Source organism: Delphinapterus leucas, chromosome 14, assembly GCF_059928025.1.
Source record: "Delphinapterus leucas isolate spDelLeu-1000000601 "Yukka" chromosome 14, BTC_Dleu_Yukka2, whole genome shotgun sequence".
Lineage (NCBI taxonomy): Eukaryota > Metazoa > Chordata > Mammalia > Artiodactyla > Monodontidae > Delphinapterus > Delphinapterus leucas.
In genome coordinates this window covers 12,531,870-12,546,818 of record NC_143142.1, presented here as the reverse complement: position 1 = coordinate 12,546,818, position 14,949 = coordinate 12,531,870, and the positions used below count along the sequence as shown (strand labels likewise).

The following is a 14,949-nucleotide window of genomic DNA, read 5'->3' as shown; positions in this document are numbered from 1 at the left end:
CAGATTCACTTTGCTGTACAGCAGAAACTAACACAACACTGTAAAGCAATTATACTCCAATAAAGACATAAAAAATTATTTTAATTAAAAAAATAAAATATATTTCCTAGTTAAAAATAAATAAATAAAATACATTCTGGATACAGGTCCTTTGTCAGATATATGAATTGCAAATATTTTCTCCCTTTCTGGGGAAGAATGCACAAAAGTTTTAAATATTGATAATGTCCAATTTATTCTTTCCATTTGTCACTTTAGCTTTTTTTTCTTTTTTCTTTTTTTTTTTTGGTGGTATGCAGGCCTCTCACTGTTGTGGCCTCTCCCGTTGCGGAGCACAGGCTCCGGATGCGCAGGCTCAGTGGCCATGGCTCACGGGCCCAGCCGCTCCACAGTATGTGGGATCCTCCCGGACCGGGGCACGAACCCGTGTCCCCTGCATCGGCAGGCGGACTCTCAACCACTGCGCCACCAGGGAAGCCCTGTCACTTTAGCTTTTACTTTCATGTCATTTCTAAGAAACCACTGCCTAGTCCAGGGTCATGAAGATTTATGCTTATGTTTTCTTCTAAGAATTTTACAGTTTTAGCTCTTATGTTGAGACCTTTGATCCATTTTGAGTTAATTTTTGTAGATGGTATAAAGTAGGGTTCCAGCTTCATTCTTACATGTGTCCCGGCACAATTTGTGGAAAAGATTGTTCTTTGTCCACTGAATTGTCTTGGGACCCTTGTTGAAAATCAGTTGAACAAAATGTAAAGGTTAATTTCTGGACTCTTAATTCTATTTCATTGATCTGTATGTCTCTTCTTATACTAGTGCCACACTGTCCTGATTATTTTAGCTTTGCAGTAAGTTTTGAAATCGGGAAATGTCAGTCCTCCAACTTTGTTCTTCTTTTTCTTTTTTCTTTTGGCCGCGCTGCACAGCATGTGGGATCTTAGTTCCCCGACCAGGGATCAAATCTGAGCCCTCTGCACTGGAAGTGCGGAGCCTCAACCACTGGACAGCCAGGGAAGTCCTCTGTTCTTCTTTTTCAAGAGTTTTGGCTCTTCTAGATCTCTTGCATTTCCATCTAAATAGTAACATCAGCTCGTCAATTTCTATGGAAAAGGCAGCCGGAATTTTGGTAGAGATTGCATTGAATATGTAGATTAATTTGGGTGGTATCGCCATTGTAATAATATTATGGCTTTCAACTTATAATCATGGGATTTCTTTCAATTTACTTAGGTCTTTAATTTTTCAATGGCATTTTATAGTTTTTAATATTCAAGTCTTGTACTTCTTTTGTTAAATGTATCCTTAAGTATTTTATCCTTTTTTTGCCATTGTAAGTGGAATTGTTTTCTTAATTTTATTTTCAGACTATTTATTGCTAATGTATAGAAATACAGTTGATTATTGTATATTGATCTTGTATCCTACAACCTTGCTTAACTCGTTTTAAAGTTCTAATAGTTTTTTGCCTTTGCTTTTTGCATTTGTGGATTCCTTAGGATTTTCTATGTACAAGATCATGCCATCTGCAAACAGAGATAGTTTTACATCTTCCTTTCTAATCTGGTTTCCTTTTATTTCTTCCTCTTGCTTAATTGCCCTAGCTAAAACCTCCAGTACAATGTTGAATAGAAGTGGTGACAGTGGATATCCTTGTCTTGCTTCTGATCTTAGAGAGAAATTATTCAGTCTTTCATCATTAAGTATGAGGTTAGCTGTGGGGTTTTTCATAGATGCCCTTTATCAGATTGAAGAAGTTCCCTTCTATTCCTAGTTTCTGAGTGTTTTTTTTTAAATCATGAAAGGATGTTGGGTTTTGTCAAATACTCTTTCTGCACCTATTGAAATGATTGTATGGCTTTTCCCCTTTTTTCTATTAATATGGCACATTACATTGATTAGTTTTTTAATATGTTAAACCGATCTTGCATTCCTGGAATAAATCCCACTTGGTCATGGTGCATAATCCACTTTATATGTTGCTGGATTTAGTTTGCTTTGTTGAGAAGTTCTGCATCCATATTCACAAGAGATATTGGTCTATACTTTTCTTTTGATGTCTTTGGTTTGGGTATCTTGGTAATACTGGCCACATAGAATGATTTGGGAAGTATTCTCTCTTCTTCTATTTTTTGGGAGAGTGTATGAAGGATCAGTGTTAATTATTCTTTAAATGTTAGGTAGAATTCACCAGTGAAGCCACCTGTGCGTGGGCTTTTCTTCATAGGAAGTTTATTTAGTTACATATCAAATCCTTTAAAATTTAATGAGAACTTTTCAAAGGCCTAGCTTATGGTCTAGCCTAGAGAAGGTTCCATGTGCACTTGAGAAGAATGGTTTCTGATGTTTTGGGGTGAAGTGTTCTACGGACATCTAAGAGGTCTGGTTGGTTTATAGTACTGTTCAAGTCTTCTATTTCTTTGTTGACCTTCTCCCTTTTGGATAGTACAGTACTGACGGCTCCAGCTTGTATTGCTGAGTAGTCGAGTTCTCCTCACACTTCTGTCAATTTTTGCTTCATGCATTTCAGGGTTCTGTTGCCTCCGTGATTGATTATCATTATGTTTTTGTTTTTTTTGCGGTACGCGGGCCTCTCACTGTTGTGGCCTCTCCCGTTGCGGAGCACAGGCTCCGGACGCGCAGGCTCAGCGGCCATGGCTCACGGGCCCAGCCGCTCCGCAGTATGTGGGATCCTCCCGGACCGGGGCACGAACCCGTGTCCCCTGCATCGGCAGGCGGACTCTCAACCACTGCACCACCAGGGAAGCCCTGATTATCATTATGAAATGTCCTTCTTTGTCTCAAGTACAGTTTTTTTCCTTAATGTCCATTTTGCCTGATATTTGTATAGCCATTCCAGTTCCCTTTTGGCTACTGTTTGCATGGTATATCTTTTTCTATCCTTTTACTTTCAATCTGCTTGTATCTTTGCATCTAAACTGTGTCTACATAGATAGCATATAGTTGGATTTTTAAAATTCACCCTGCTCATTTCTGCCTTTTGAGTGGCATGTTTAGTTCACTTACATTTAATAGAATTACCGACAAGGTAGATTTTAATGTAATTACAGATGAGGTGTCTGTAATTTGTTTGTTTGTTTTCTATGAGTCTATGTCCTTTTTTTTTTTTTACCTCTTTTTCTCTATTACTGCCTCCTTTTGTGTTAAACAGATATTTTCTAGTATACCATTTTAATTCCCTTGTTATTTCTTTTACTATATTTTTTGAGTTATTTTCTTAGTGGTTGCCCTGGGGATTACATATAACACCTTCATTTAAAACAATCTAGTTCAGGGCTTCCCTGGTGGTGCAGTGGTTAAGAATCTGCCTGCCAATGCAGGGGCCATGGGTTCGAGCCCTGGTCCACAAAGATCCCACATGCCACAGAGCAACTAAGCCCATGCTAAACTAAGCCTGTTCTCTAAATTTATTTAAAAAAACCTTTATTTCAATATAGCTTGTTCTTTACTCCCTCCTTTGTGCATTGCTGTCTCAGAACACAATACAGAGAAAAATTACATCTTTCACGTTATAAGCCCATCAACACAAGTTAGTACTTATGATTTTATGCAGTTGTCTTTTATTAATAATAATAAATAAATTTATTTATTTTATTTATTTATTTTTGGCTGCATTGGGTCTTCGTTGCTGCACATGGGCTCTCTCTAGTTGCGGCAAGCGGGGGATGCTCTTCCTTGTGGTGCACGGGCTTCTTATTGCAGTGGCTTCTCTTGTTGCAGAGCACAGGCTCTAGGCACGTGGGTTTCAGTAGGTGTGGCATGTGGGCTCAGTAGTTGTGGCTCGTGGGCTCTAGAGCGCAGGCTCAGTAGTTGTGGCTCACAGGCTCTAGAGTGCAGGCTCAGTGGTTGTGGCGCACGGGCTTAGTTGCCCTGCGGCATGTGAGATCTTCCTGCACCAGGGCACGAACCCATGTCCCCTGCATTGGCAGGTGGATACTTAACTGCTGAGCCACCAGGGAAGTCCTGCAGTTGTCTTTTAAATAAGAAAGGAAAAGAAAAATACATTTATGCATTATTTTATATTTACCTATGTAATTACCTGTACATGTGTTCTTAATTTCTTTCTGTGGATTCAAGCTAATGCCTAGGTTCCTTTCATTTTAACCTGAATGATTAATACTAAAGTATTTCTTGTTGGGCAGGTCTCCTAGCAATAAATATTCTTTGTTTTTATGTCAATGTCTTAATTTCATATTCATTTTTTTTGTTTGTTTGTTTGTTTGTTTGTTTTTGCGGTACGTGGGCCTCTCACTGCTGTGGCCTCTCCCCGTTGCGGAGCACAGGCTCCGGACGTGCAGGCTCAGCGGCCATGGCTCACGGGCCCAGCCGCTCCGTGGCACGCGGGATCCTCCCGGACCGGGGCATGAACCCGTGTCCCCTGCACCGGCAGGCGGACTCCCAACCACTGCGCCACCAGGGAAGCCCTCATCTTCATTTTTGAAGGATAGATATACTGTGTATGGAATCCTTTGTTGGCAGTCTTCCTTTTGGTATCCTGAATATGTCATCCCACTGCTTCCCAAACTTCATGATTTCTGATGAGAAATCCACTGTTAATCTTATTGAGGTGATGGGCCACTTTTCTCTGCTTTCGAGACTTTCTCTTGGTCTTCCCTTTTGACAGTTTGGCTATCTGTAACATATCTATGCCTAGATATGGATTCTTTGAGTTTACCCTACTTGGAGTTTGTTAAGCTTCTTGGATGTGAGATTAGTTTGTTTTAAATCAAATTTGCGATATTATTATTCAGATATTCCTTCTGCCCGTTTCTCACTTTTCCTTTTGGGACTCCCATTATGCATAGTTAGTATGTTTGATGGTATACCACAGGTCTCTGAGGCTCTGTTCATTTATCTTCATTTTTCTTTCTGTTGCTCAAACTGGATACTCTCAACTCACCTGTCTTCAAGTTTGCTAATTCTTTCTTCTGCCAACTCAGACCTGCTCTTGAGTCCCTCCACTGAATTTTTCATTCTGATTATGGCACTGCAATTTTCAACACCAGAATATCTATGTGGATCTTTAAAAAATAATTTCTATCCCTTTATTGATATCTCTATTTGGCAATACCTCATCTCATACTTTCCTTTTATGATTTAGACATGGTTTATTTTAGTTCTTTGAACAAATTTAAAACATCTGATTTAAAATCTTTGTCTAGTAAGTCAAATGTCTTGGTTTTCCGAGGGACTAATTCCTGTGTATGAACCATATATTCCTGGTTTTTTTGTTTTTGTTTTTGTTGTTGTTTTTGTCTTGCGGTATGCGGGCCTCTCACTGTTGTGGCCTCTCATTGTGGAGCACAGGCTCTGGACGCGCAGGCTCAGCGGCCATGGCTCACGGGCCCAGCTGCTCCGCGGCATGTGGGATCTTCCCGGACCGGGGCACAAACCTGTGTCCCCTGCATCGGCAGGCAGACTCTCAACCACTGCGCCACCAAGGAAGCCCTATTCCTGGTTTTTTGAATGTCTAATATTTTTTATAGAAAGTGGACATTTTTAGTAACATAATATGGCAACTCTAGAAATCAGATTTCCTCCCCCAGGGCTTTTGCTTTTGCTGCTCGTTGTTGTTACTGTTTGTTTAGTGACTTTCCTGTACTTACTCTGTGAAGTCTTTAATTTTTGTTGTGCATGGTCACTGAAATCTCTACTTGGCTAGCTTAGTGGTCAACTTTTTTTAAAAATAAATTTATTTATTTAATTTATTTTTGGCTGCATTGGTCTTTGTTGCTGTGCGTGGGCTTTCTCTAGTTGCAGCAAGTGGGGGCTACTCTTCATTGCAATGCACGGGTTTCTCATTGCGGTGGCTTCTCTTGCTGTGGAGCACGGGCTCTAGGGGCGCAGGCTTCAGTAGTTGTGGCACGTAGGCTCAGTAGTTGTGGCTCACGGGCTCTAGAGCACAGGCTCAGTAGTTGTGGTGCACGGGCTTAGTTGCTCCGTGGCACGTGGGATCTTCCCGGACCAGAGCTCAAACCCGTGTCCCCTGCATTGGCAGGCGGATTGTTAACAGCTGTGCCACCAGGGAAGCCCCAGTGGTCAGCTTTTTATTGAACAGAGATTTTCTTAAATGCCTTGAACCAGTTAGTCTCCCAATCTTTGCTGAAGGCTTATGTGTGTTGGGGTATAGGTTCCATGCTGTGGCAGGCAGTTTTTATAAATACCTTAACCTTCACTTCTGCTTGTAAAGCTCCTCAAGGTCAGCTAGAGTTGAGACATAAGGGCCTTCTAACGTATTTCTTGAGCATACACATAGTCTTGCATATGTGCATGGCCTTCTAGATTCCCAGGTTTATGTCAGAGCTTTTCAAAGCCCCCTACAGATAGCTGATAGCTCTGGGTTTTTTTTTTTGTTTTTCTTTTTCAGTTGTTTGGTCAGCCTCTTTTTTTTTAAAATGCCATTTAAAATATATATATACATATATATATTTTTTTGCCGTACGTGGGCCTCTCACTGTTGTGGCCTCTCCCGTTGCGGAGCACAGGCTCCGGACGCGCAGGCTCAGCGGCCATGGCTCACGGGCCCAGCTGCTCCGCGGCATGTGGGATCTTCCCGGATCGGGGCACGAACCCGTGTCCCCTGCATCGGCAGGCGGACTCTCAACCACTGCGCCAACAGGGAAGCCCTATATGTGTATTTTTAATATTTCTTTATTTGGCTACATCAGGTTTTTTTAGTTGCGGCACACGGGATCTTCATTGTAGCATGTGGGATCTTCGTTGCGGCATGCAGGATCTTTCGTTGTGGCATGTGGGATCCTTCATTGCAGTGCATGGGCTCTCTAGTTGTGGCACATGGGCTTAGTTGCCCCATGGCATATGGGATCTTAGTTCCCCGACCAGGGATTGAACCCACGTCCCCTGCATTGGAAGGTGGATTCTTAACCGTTGGACCACCAGGGAAGTCCCTGATCAGCCTCTTTTAACCCTAAATGGTAAAACTGCCTTGGGTGACTGTGATGTTAAAAAATTGCCACTGACTGTTTTCGACAAATGCCATGGCTATAGAACTGGGTGAGTTCTGAGTCAGGTCAGATAAAGACAAGTCCTAAGAATGGAGCTTTCCAGCAAGCCACCAGACTGGTTAAATGATGACAGTTCTCTGGGGATGGGACTTTTGGGGAGCTCTAAACCCATCTGATCCCTCCAGCAGCTGCTAGGGGGAGGAGGATGGAATTAGGGTAAGTTAAAACATTGCGAAGCTCACTGTTGTCGCTGAAATTCAGCCATTAAAAAAATAATCTTTAGGTTGTTGTAAGCCTTTAGTTAATTTCCAGAGTCCTCAAAAAGTTGATTTTGACAAATTTTTTTATAGTGTTCTCATTGCTTTTATGGAGAGGCAGGATTTCAGAGGTCCTTTCCCATTCTGGAAGTGCTCCCATACGTGTATAAAATTTAACAATCCGCTTCTTCTCTTATGGTTTCCTTTTTATATATATGTTGAGACCAAATTTATTCAAGTTAACTGCTGAATAGTATTTAACTTGTAAATAAACCACCATTTATTAATCTACCCTCTTAGTAAGAGACAGTTATTGTTTTCTAATTTTTTGTTCTTATCAATAATACTATAATAAACATCTTTGTGCATGTCTGTGTATACATGTGAGAGCTTCTCTAGGACATACATGTAGAAAATGTATTTGCTGAGGCATAGGGTATATGTATCTTTAGTTTTGCTTGATATTTCCAAATTTCTAATCCACTAGCAACTGCCAACCCACCAGCAACAAATAAGAATTCTAATTTCATCACATCCTTGCCAACACTTTAAATCATCAGATTTTGTTCATTTTTGATAATCTAATGGGTGTAAAATGGTATCTCATTGTTCCTTAATTTGCATTTGGTGGAGGATATTTTGTAATGTTAAGTCAAGGCTACGAGGCAGATAGATACTCTTCCAGCTTGGTAAATTGTAGAAAAGCCAATGGGGGTTAGTATTCCCAGCGATAAAGGTACCTTTTAGCTATTCCCGCTGAGGCAAGACCCTAATGGGTACCTTTGTCCCTCTCCTTCCACAGCTGCAGATCTTTTCCTGGTTGAGCTTCAGATGAGATCACAGCCCCAGCTGACCTCTTGACTGCAGTAAGGGATGTTAAGCAGAGGGCCAAGATAAACCTTGCCTGGACTCCAGATCCACAAAAACTGTGAGTTAATAGATATGTGTTGTTTGAAGCCTCTAAGCCGTGGGAATATTTTTAGGCAGCTATAGATAACTAAAACAGGAGAAAAGGACAGATTGCCAAGCTCTGAGATTCTATGAGTCTCCTTTAATGGGTTTGGACTCCACCCTATGAGAGAGCAGGAGGGCCTTCGTCCGAAAGACCATCATCTGTTTCCTTTCTGTCCCCTGCAGGCAGGCACCATATCTATAATCTCAGTGCCCTGCACAGTGTATGGCATAGCATGACTGATCCATCATTATGTGTCAAATTTTAAATTGTTGAGTGAGCTCCAAGGCCCCCAGAGGATCAGGGAAAGCCAGCTGCAAAACACAAAGAGTCAGATCTGACGACCCTCAGGCACAAGGTCAGAGTCTGGGGCTGAAATAGCCTGTTTTTCTCCTTTTATGAGGACCAACAAGGGAGCCCCATTGCAAGTGTGAACATTACCCAGACCATGACAGTGTGACCATGGGTCCTGAGGGAGACGTAGGCATTAGGAACAGTGCAGGGCAGTGGTTAGTGCAAGTGCTCTGGAGCCCATCAGATTTGGCCCAAAATCCTGACTCAGCACCTTCTTGGTTCCCTTTCATTGCTAAGCCTCAGTTTCTCATCTGTAAAATGGGGTTAACAATGGTGCTCATCTTGCAGGTTTGTTGTGAGGATTCATGAACACACATAAAATTCTTAGCACATAGTAAATGCTCAGCTAATGTATCTCTCGAGAAACGTATTGGAATAGATCACCTAGTTGCAAGCTGGCAAACTCCAGGCACCTAAATTCGTGTAGACTGGAGCCCAGCTTTCCTTTCCTGGGGCCACAGGAAGCTGGCTCCACCCAACATATGCCAAGGGGAGAAGGAAGCTTGGAGGGGTGCCCTGGGAAGTGGGGTGGGATGATGCTATCTATGAAGTCACTAGTTCCTCTTTCTCCCTCTTAGGGAAGAACTGCTCCCCAGACCCAGAGAGGTATTAGAGACAGGACTAGTCTGACGTGTAAACAGAGTATTAGTTTTGCCATGTAGATGACTGAAGGGGCAGAGAGGAATCCCTCCTCCCACCCCCCGCCCCCGAATCACCCACAGGCCAGTCACTGCACCTGAGATTTCCACCATTCAGTCTGCTCCTAAAGGTCTCAGGAATTGTGATCTGTCAACTTACACTCATCCAATATCTCTTTAGTGCCTATTGCGAACAGACCATTGTGGGAGAAAGATCCACTCACGTTTGGTAATTTACGTGGTATTTGAGTAGCTAATTTGATCATGGCGACAATGCTATAAAGCAGGTATTTATGATTCTCCCCATTTTGCAGAGGAGAAAACTGAGGCCCCATGAGGTTAAGGGTTAAGGGGCTTATTGCAATTCAAGCATGTAGTAAGTAGCAGAGTGAGCAGGCAAATCGGGTCTGGCTCCAAGTTCTTGCTGTTTTTTTGTTTTGTTATTTCATCCCTGCTGCTCTCAGGAAGTTTACAGAAAACAGACAAGTCAGCCAATTGAGAAAATGGTCGAGGGCTTTTCAAACTTGGTGCCCTAGGGGTCCCCTGGGTACTGGGAGGTGGGAGAGGGTTGACAGGTGGGTGGCACTAGTCCCCGGGCTCCCCAGACATGGTGACAAGACCTACTCCCCTTTCTTCTATCTCTGGAGGTACAAGCTGTTAGGATTTTCCAGGAGAGATAATACAACAGGAAAACCAAACAAGAATTTCTTGAATACCTATTGTGCATTGCGCCTGGAGTGGCAGGGAGAGCCACTTCAGGGAGTGTAAGGGAAGCTTACAAAACAGCCCACTTGTGAAAACTTGAAGAACAATAAAAAAGTTAAATAATGGCTCAATTTAACAACAGATGAGCTGTCCCACGGCTGCACCTGGTTCCCTAATTAATTGCTTCAGCGGTGACTTGGGTGGTCAAGGGAGACTGAGGATGTGTTTAGCTGAGTAACCCCGCACCACCCATGATCAGTACAGAAGCCGGAGCCTGGAGCCATGAAACCTGGGCCGGGCAGGTTTGGACGGGAGGAGACACAAGGGAAGGGACCCAGTGGGAGTTGGTAAGGACTGGCAAGGTGCAGCGTTACAGCAAGAAGCCTCTCTGAGCAAAAAGGGCAGAACCAAAGGCTGGTATAGCTCCACAATCACTGCAGGTCTGCACCCTGTTGATGAGGACTCACCCTTTAGAAAGCACTCCCCCCTTGCCTCCCCCTGCCACTTGCTGGCATGCCAGACCCTGCTGGGCAGGGATCATACACTGGTAGGTCCTGCAGGCTGGATGGAAACCCCAGCCCTGCCTCTCTGGAACTTAAATACATAGATGATAACAACACCCACCTTACGGGGCTGCCTGGATGGTGAACTGGATAATATGCACATAAAGGACCTGGCATCACGAGTTGCTGGCACATGGCAAGTTCTCAGTAAATGATATTGGCTACTCTCTGCAGCTACATTTAACATGGGCAGCTGGGGAACAAGCTCGCCTTGGTTTTTATTCACTCCTTTAACAAGCATTTAATGGGCACCTACGCTGTGCCAGGCACTGCTCTGGAAGCAGAGGCCAGAGCTTGAAAAGTTCATTTTCCTAAAGTAGCTCCCAGTCCACTGGGGAGATGGAGAGCAGACAATTCCAGTTCGGTATAAGTGCTGGAATGTCTGCTTGGTAACAAGGAGGCGAGTTCACATTTACTGAGTACTTGCCGTGTGCCAGTTATGATGCACTTTACATGTATTATTATCTCATTTGATCTTTATGAGGTAGGACTTGATCCTTCCTTTTACAGATGGGGAAGCTGAGGCTCTGAAAGGCTCTGAAAGGCCATGTCTTTGGCCCAGGGGCTCGTGACTCACAGGTGGCATAAAGTCTTGGCTATTATTTATTATTACAGCAGTCCTTGCTTTTGCATGGTTGTGATATGCACGAACTTCAGTTACCAAGTTTAAAAAAATAGCACTGGCCGCCCCCCCACCATATGGTTCAAATTTCACTGACCACAGCATATTAAGTGTGAGTGATTGCACGAAGTACAAACTTTGCTGCTAGCTCTTCAGTTCCCAGATCACTATGTAAATCATTGATGGGCGTCACGGTCAGTGACCCGTCACGTCACTTCTTTCCAAGTCTGTTGGTGACTGGTCACTGAGCATCTGCCATTCAGTCAACATACGGACAGCTGAGCGTGTAGCTGTGTTCCCTCCCTGTCTCTCAGACATTTTACACAAATAGATAATAAAAAGAAAGAATTGGCCAACAAAGATGAAAGTGCAGTGCAGCAAAGAAATTGAAGAAGTGAAGCTGGAAATGAGATTTGAATCAAGCTTCAGTGGGGTTTGTCACTGGGGAACATCAGGGGTTGGGCTTCTCCAGAGAAACAGAAATAATAGATGATATATGAGGTATATATGTATATATATGAGACATATGTATATATACCCATATATATCAGTTATGCACAGATATGATATACTCTCCATAGATAGATAGATAGATAGACAGATAAAGGAGGTAAGTACAAAATCTCCAGGGTAGGGCTTCCCTGGTGGCGCAGTGGTTAAGAACCCGTCTACCAATGCAGGGGACACGGGTTCAAGCCCTGGTCCGGGAAGATCCCACATACTGCGGAGCAACTAAGCCGGTGTGCCACAACTACTGAGCCTGTGCTCTAGAGCATGCAAGCCACAACTACTGAGCCCATGCGCCTAGAGCCCGTGCTCCACAACAAGAGAAGCCACCGCAATGAGAAGCCCATGCGCCGCAACGAAGAGTAGCCCCCGCTCGCCACAACTAGAGAAAGCCCGCGCGCAGTGACCAGAGACACAACACAGCCAAAATAAACAAAAACCAAACAAACAAACAAAAAGTCTCCAGGGTAGGCTGGCAGATTAGAGAGACAGTTCATGCTGCAGCTTGAGCCTAAAAGCCATCTGCTGGCAGAATTCTCTCTTCCTTGGGGGAGGTCAGTCTTCTTCTATTAAGACCTTCAACTGATTGGATAAGGCCCACCTATATTAAGGAGGGTAATCTGCTTTACTCAAAGTCTGCCAATTTAAATGTTAATTGCATCTGGAAAATACCTTCACAGAAGTAGCCAGAATAATGTTTGACCAAATATCTGGGTACTGGGACCCAGCCAAATTGATATAAAACTAACCATGAGAGGATTACAGGCTTATAGAAGAAATAGATCGTCATGGGAATGTTGACACTGTCTCCATTTAAGAGCCTCTAGACCTGCTGCCAGAGGAAGACAGATTTACTGACATGAATGAGGGAAGTGGCTGTGACAGAAAGGATGAAGATATCCCAGAGGAAGTGAGGCCGGCAGGAACTCTGGGATATTTCACAACATTAAAGTACAAAGGATAAAATGTTGGAAACGGAGCCAGTCTTAGAAAGGAAGATGACAATTTGCCAAGGCATATAAAAGATGCTCCCTCTGTATTATTAAACAACCAGAAGAAGAAGGCAACTGCTGTTCAAACTATTCTTGATAATTTGTATACAAGGAAATACCACACTTTAGTTCTAAATGTTTGCAATGGTCTAAATTGAAGTATACTAAATACATGTTAGTTTTACATTTCCTTAAACATTTATAACTGACAGTAAGAGAGTATTCAATGTTTTGACAAAAAATGTTCAAGGTCACAGAATAATCTTATCGCATTGATTTTTAAGATTGTTTTGCACAGTCTCAGCTGCGTGTTCTTACGGTCTGCATGACTGCGTAAAGCAAGCACAGTCTCAGCTGCGTGTTCTTACGGTCTGCATGACTGCGTAAAGCAAGCACAGTCTATCTGCTTTATTTGTAACATCACCACGATCACCATCATCATCTCCTCCACCAGAGAGGTCTGGCAGACACCCAGGATGCCAGGCCAGGCGTCAAGTTCCTTTTGACACCTTTTTCTGACTCTGGACAGGGGGCCTCCTGCAAAATCCCAGACCAGCTCTGGCCAACCCCATCCTCCCTCGGCAGGGGTTTCGGGATTCTCTACAGCCTCAGGAAGTTCCCAAGGAGGAGAGCTCGGTTTACACACCAATAAAAATAACTCAGGGGTGATAAACAGCTCTGTGTCTCCAGGGCAAGCCACCCTTATGCAACCTGCCTTGATTTCAAAAGCCCCACATGGCACCAGGAGGCAACTTGGACTGCGATGTACACCCTGGCTGACAGTGCAGGGAGGGAACCCCCGTGGCCACAAGGTCTGGGGACAAGTGACTCTGGCTGTGACATGGGGTGCTTCATTCACAACAGAAGGCGCACGGAAATAGCACACCAATTGATTGGCTTCAATACTGATATTTCTTTTTTACTTTCTATTTTCGGTAAGGTATGTAAGTAGTGGATGGTCTTAGTAGAAAACTCAAAACACACATAGGCCAAAAGGAAAAAAATCAAAACCACCTATGGTCCAATCACCAGAGAGCACTGCTCTTGCCTTTACCCTTTCAGAGTTTTCTAGAAGCTATGTACCAAGTGCGTATGGTGCAGAGCTTCAGACCACAGGCTCTGGAGCCACTTTGTAAGTCTGTTGCACGGATAGAGGGTTTCTGTTTTCTCTCCACTGAGAAAGACGGCAAGAGGAAGCCGCTTATGGTTAAGTCTTTGGGTACATCTTTAATTGTTTCTTCAGGATAAATTCTTGGGAGTGCAACTTCAGTGTCAAAGAGGATGCACATTTTGATGGATTTGTTCATTCCTTCCCCACTCAGGAACTGTTTAAAATGGGCTACGTGGGATTTCTGCTGAAGTAGGAGTTGGCAGCCTAACCAACCATCAGAGAGGAGAGGCCCAGAAGGGCTGAGCCTCCCATCGAGGGCACACAAAAATCGTCACCATTGGAATGTCAGCTCCACGAGGGCAGGGATTGTGTCTGCCCTGCTCACTGCTGTGTCCCTGCTCCCCCAATGACTGAATCAACTCAGAAGAAGAACCAGAATTTTCTGGAACCAAGTGGAGCCCTGAGGTCTTCACATCGTACTGCTAACCACTGTCTTAGAGGTACCACACTGGATTCTTTCACCATGCAGCCTTTGTTAAATTCTATAATGAATAAAATATTAGCCAACGCACTTCAAAGAGAAAAGGAGGGCGCGAGAAACCCCCCAGAAGGAGAACGTGGGAACAAAGCAAGTCTGCTGCGAGAGGCGAAAATAAATAAATGCATCATTTGTATTGTCATTTGATTGACACGTCTTGAATCATTTATGGCGAGCTCCACCTCTTTCTAATAATATGGAAATCGGGAACATGTTGCTTTCAGTCATGATTATGAGTGAGTTTCAGAGAATGTTCACAGGCGAGGGAGACAGATGTAGGTGGCGGCACAGCCGTTAAGGTATGCGGTGATTTATGGGTTTCAGTGGGCGGCCACCGTGGGCTTCCTGCACTGTGGTGTCCTCTGACAGTGATCAGAGAGGGAAATGTCACCTGTCCTTGTAAAAATGATCACCCAGTCATCAAATATTTATCAAGCACCCACTATGCACCAGGCACTGTGCTGAATGTCAGGACTTTGCAGAACCCATCTTTCGCTTCCCTGGGACAAAATGCTGCACGAACACCTACTGTGTGCTGGGTCCCATGTTGGACGCTGTGCCAACAGAAAGGCAACAGAAGAGTCTGGAGAGCAAGAGAGATGCACAAAAAAGTAGCCACCTCTCCCACCTGAGCGGGGCTTATTCTTTTAAAATCATGTTTCCTGTGCATCAAGTACTTTGATCCTCCCAGAAGTCTTAGTGGCCGCAGGCTTGAGGGGTCTTCTAG

General features: G+C 43.7%; 1 protein-coding gene and 1 long non-coding RNA gene across 8 annotated transcripts in view; one reads left to right on the top strand and one right to left on the bottom strand.

Annotated features, from left to right (window-relative positions):
* SPRING1 (SREBF pathway regulator in golgi 1) overlaps positions 1-14,949 on the bottom strand; it is a 333,460-nt gene that overhangs the window by 83,477 nt on the left and 235,034 nt on the right. The gene's annotated exons all lie outside the window — the stretch shown is intronic.
* Positions 1-14,949, top strand: part of LOC149747557 (uncharacterized) — a 27,852-nt gene extending 12,903 nt beyond the window's left edge. Inside the window, exons 3-4 of one of the 2 annotated variants that reach the window (XR_016387435.1) lie at positions 8,043-8,168; positions 13,896-14,949. This is a non-coding gene — a long non-coding RNA (uncharacterized LOC149747557). The remainder of the gene's footprint in view (positions 1-8,042; positions 8,169-13,895) is intronic. The other variant, XR_016387436.1, reaches the window with a different exon arrangement.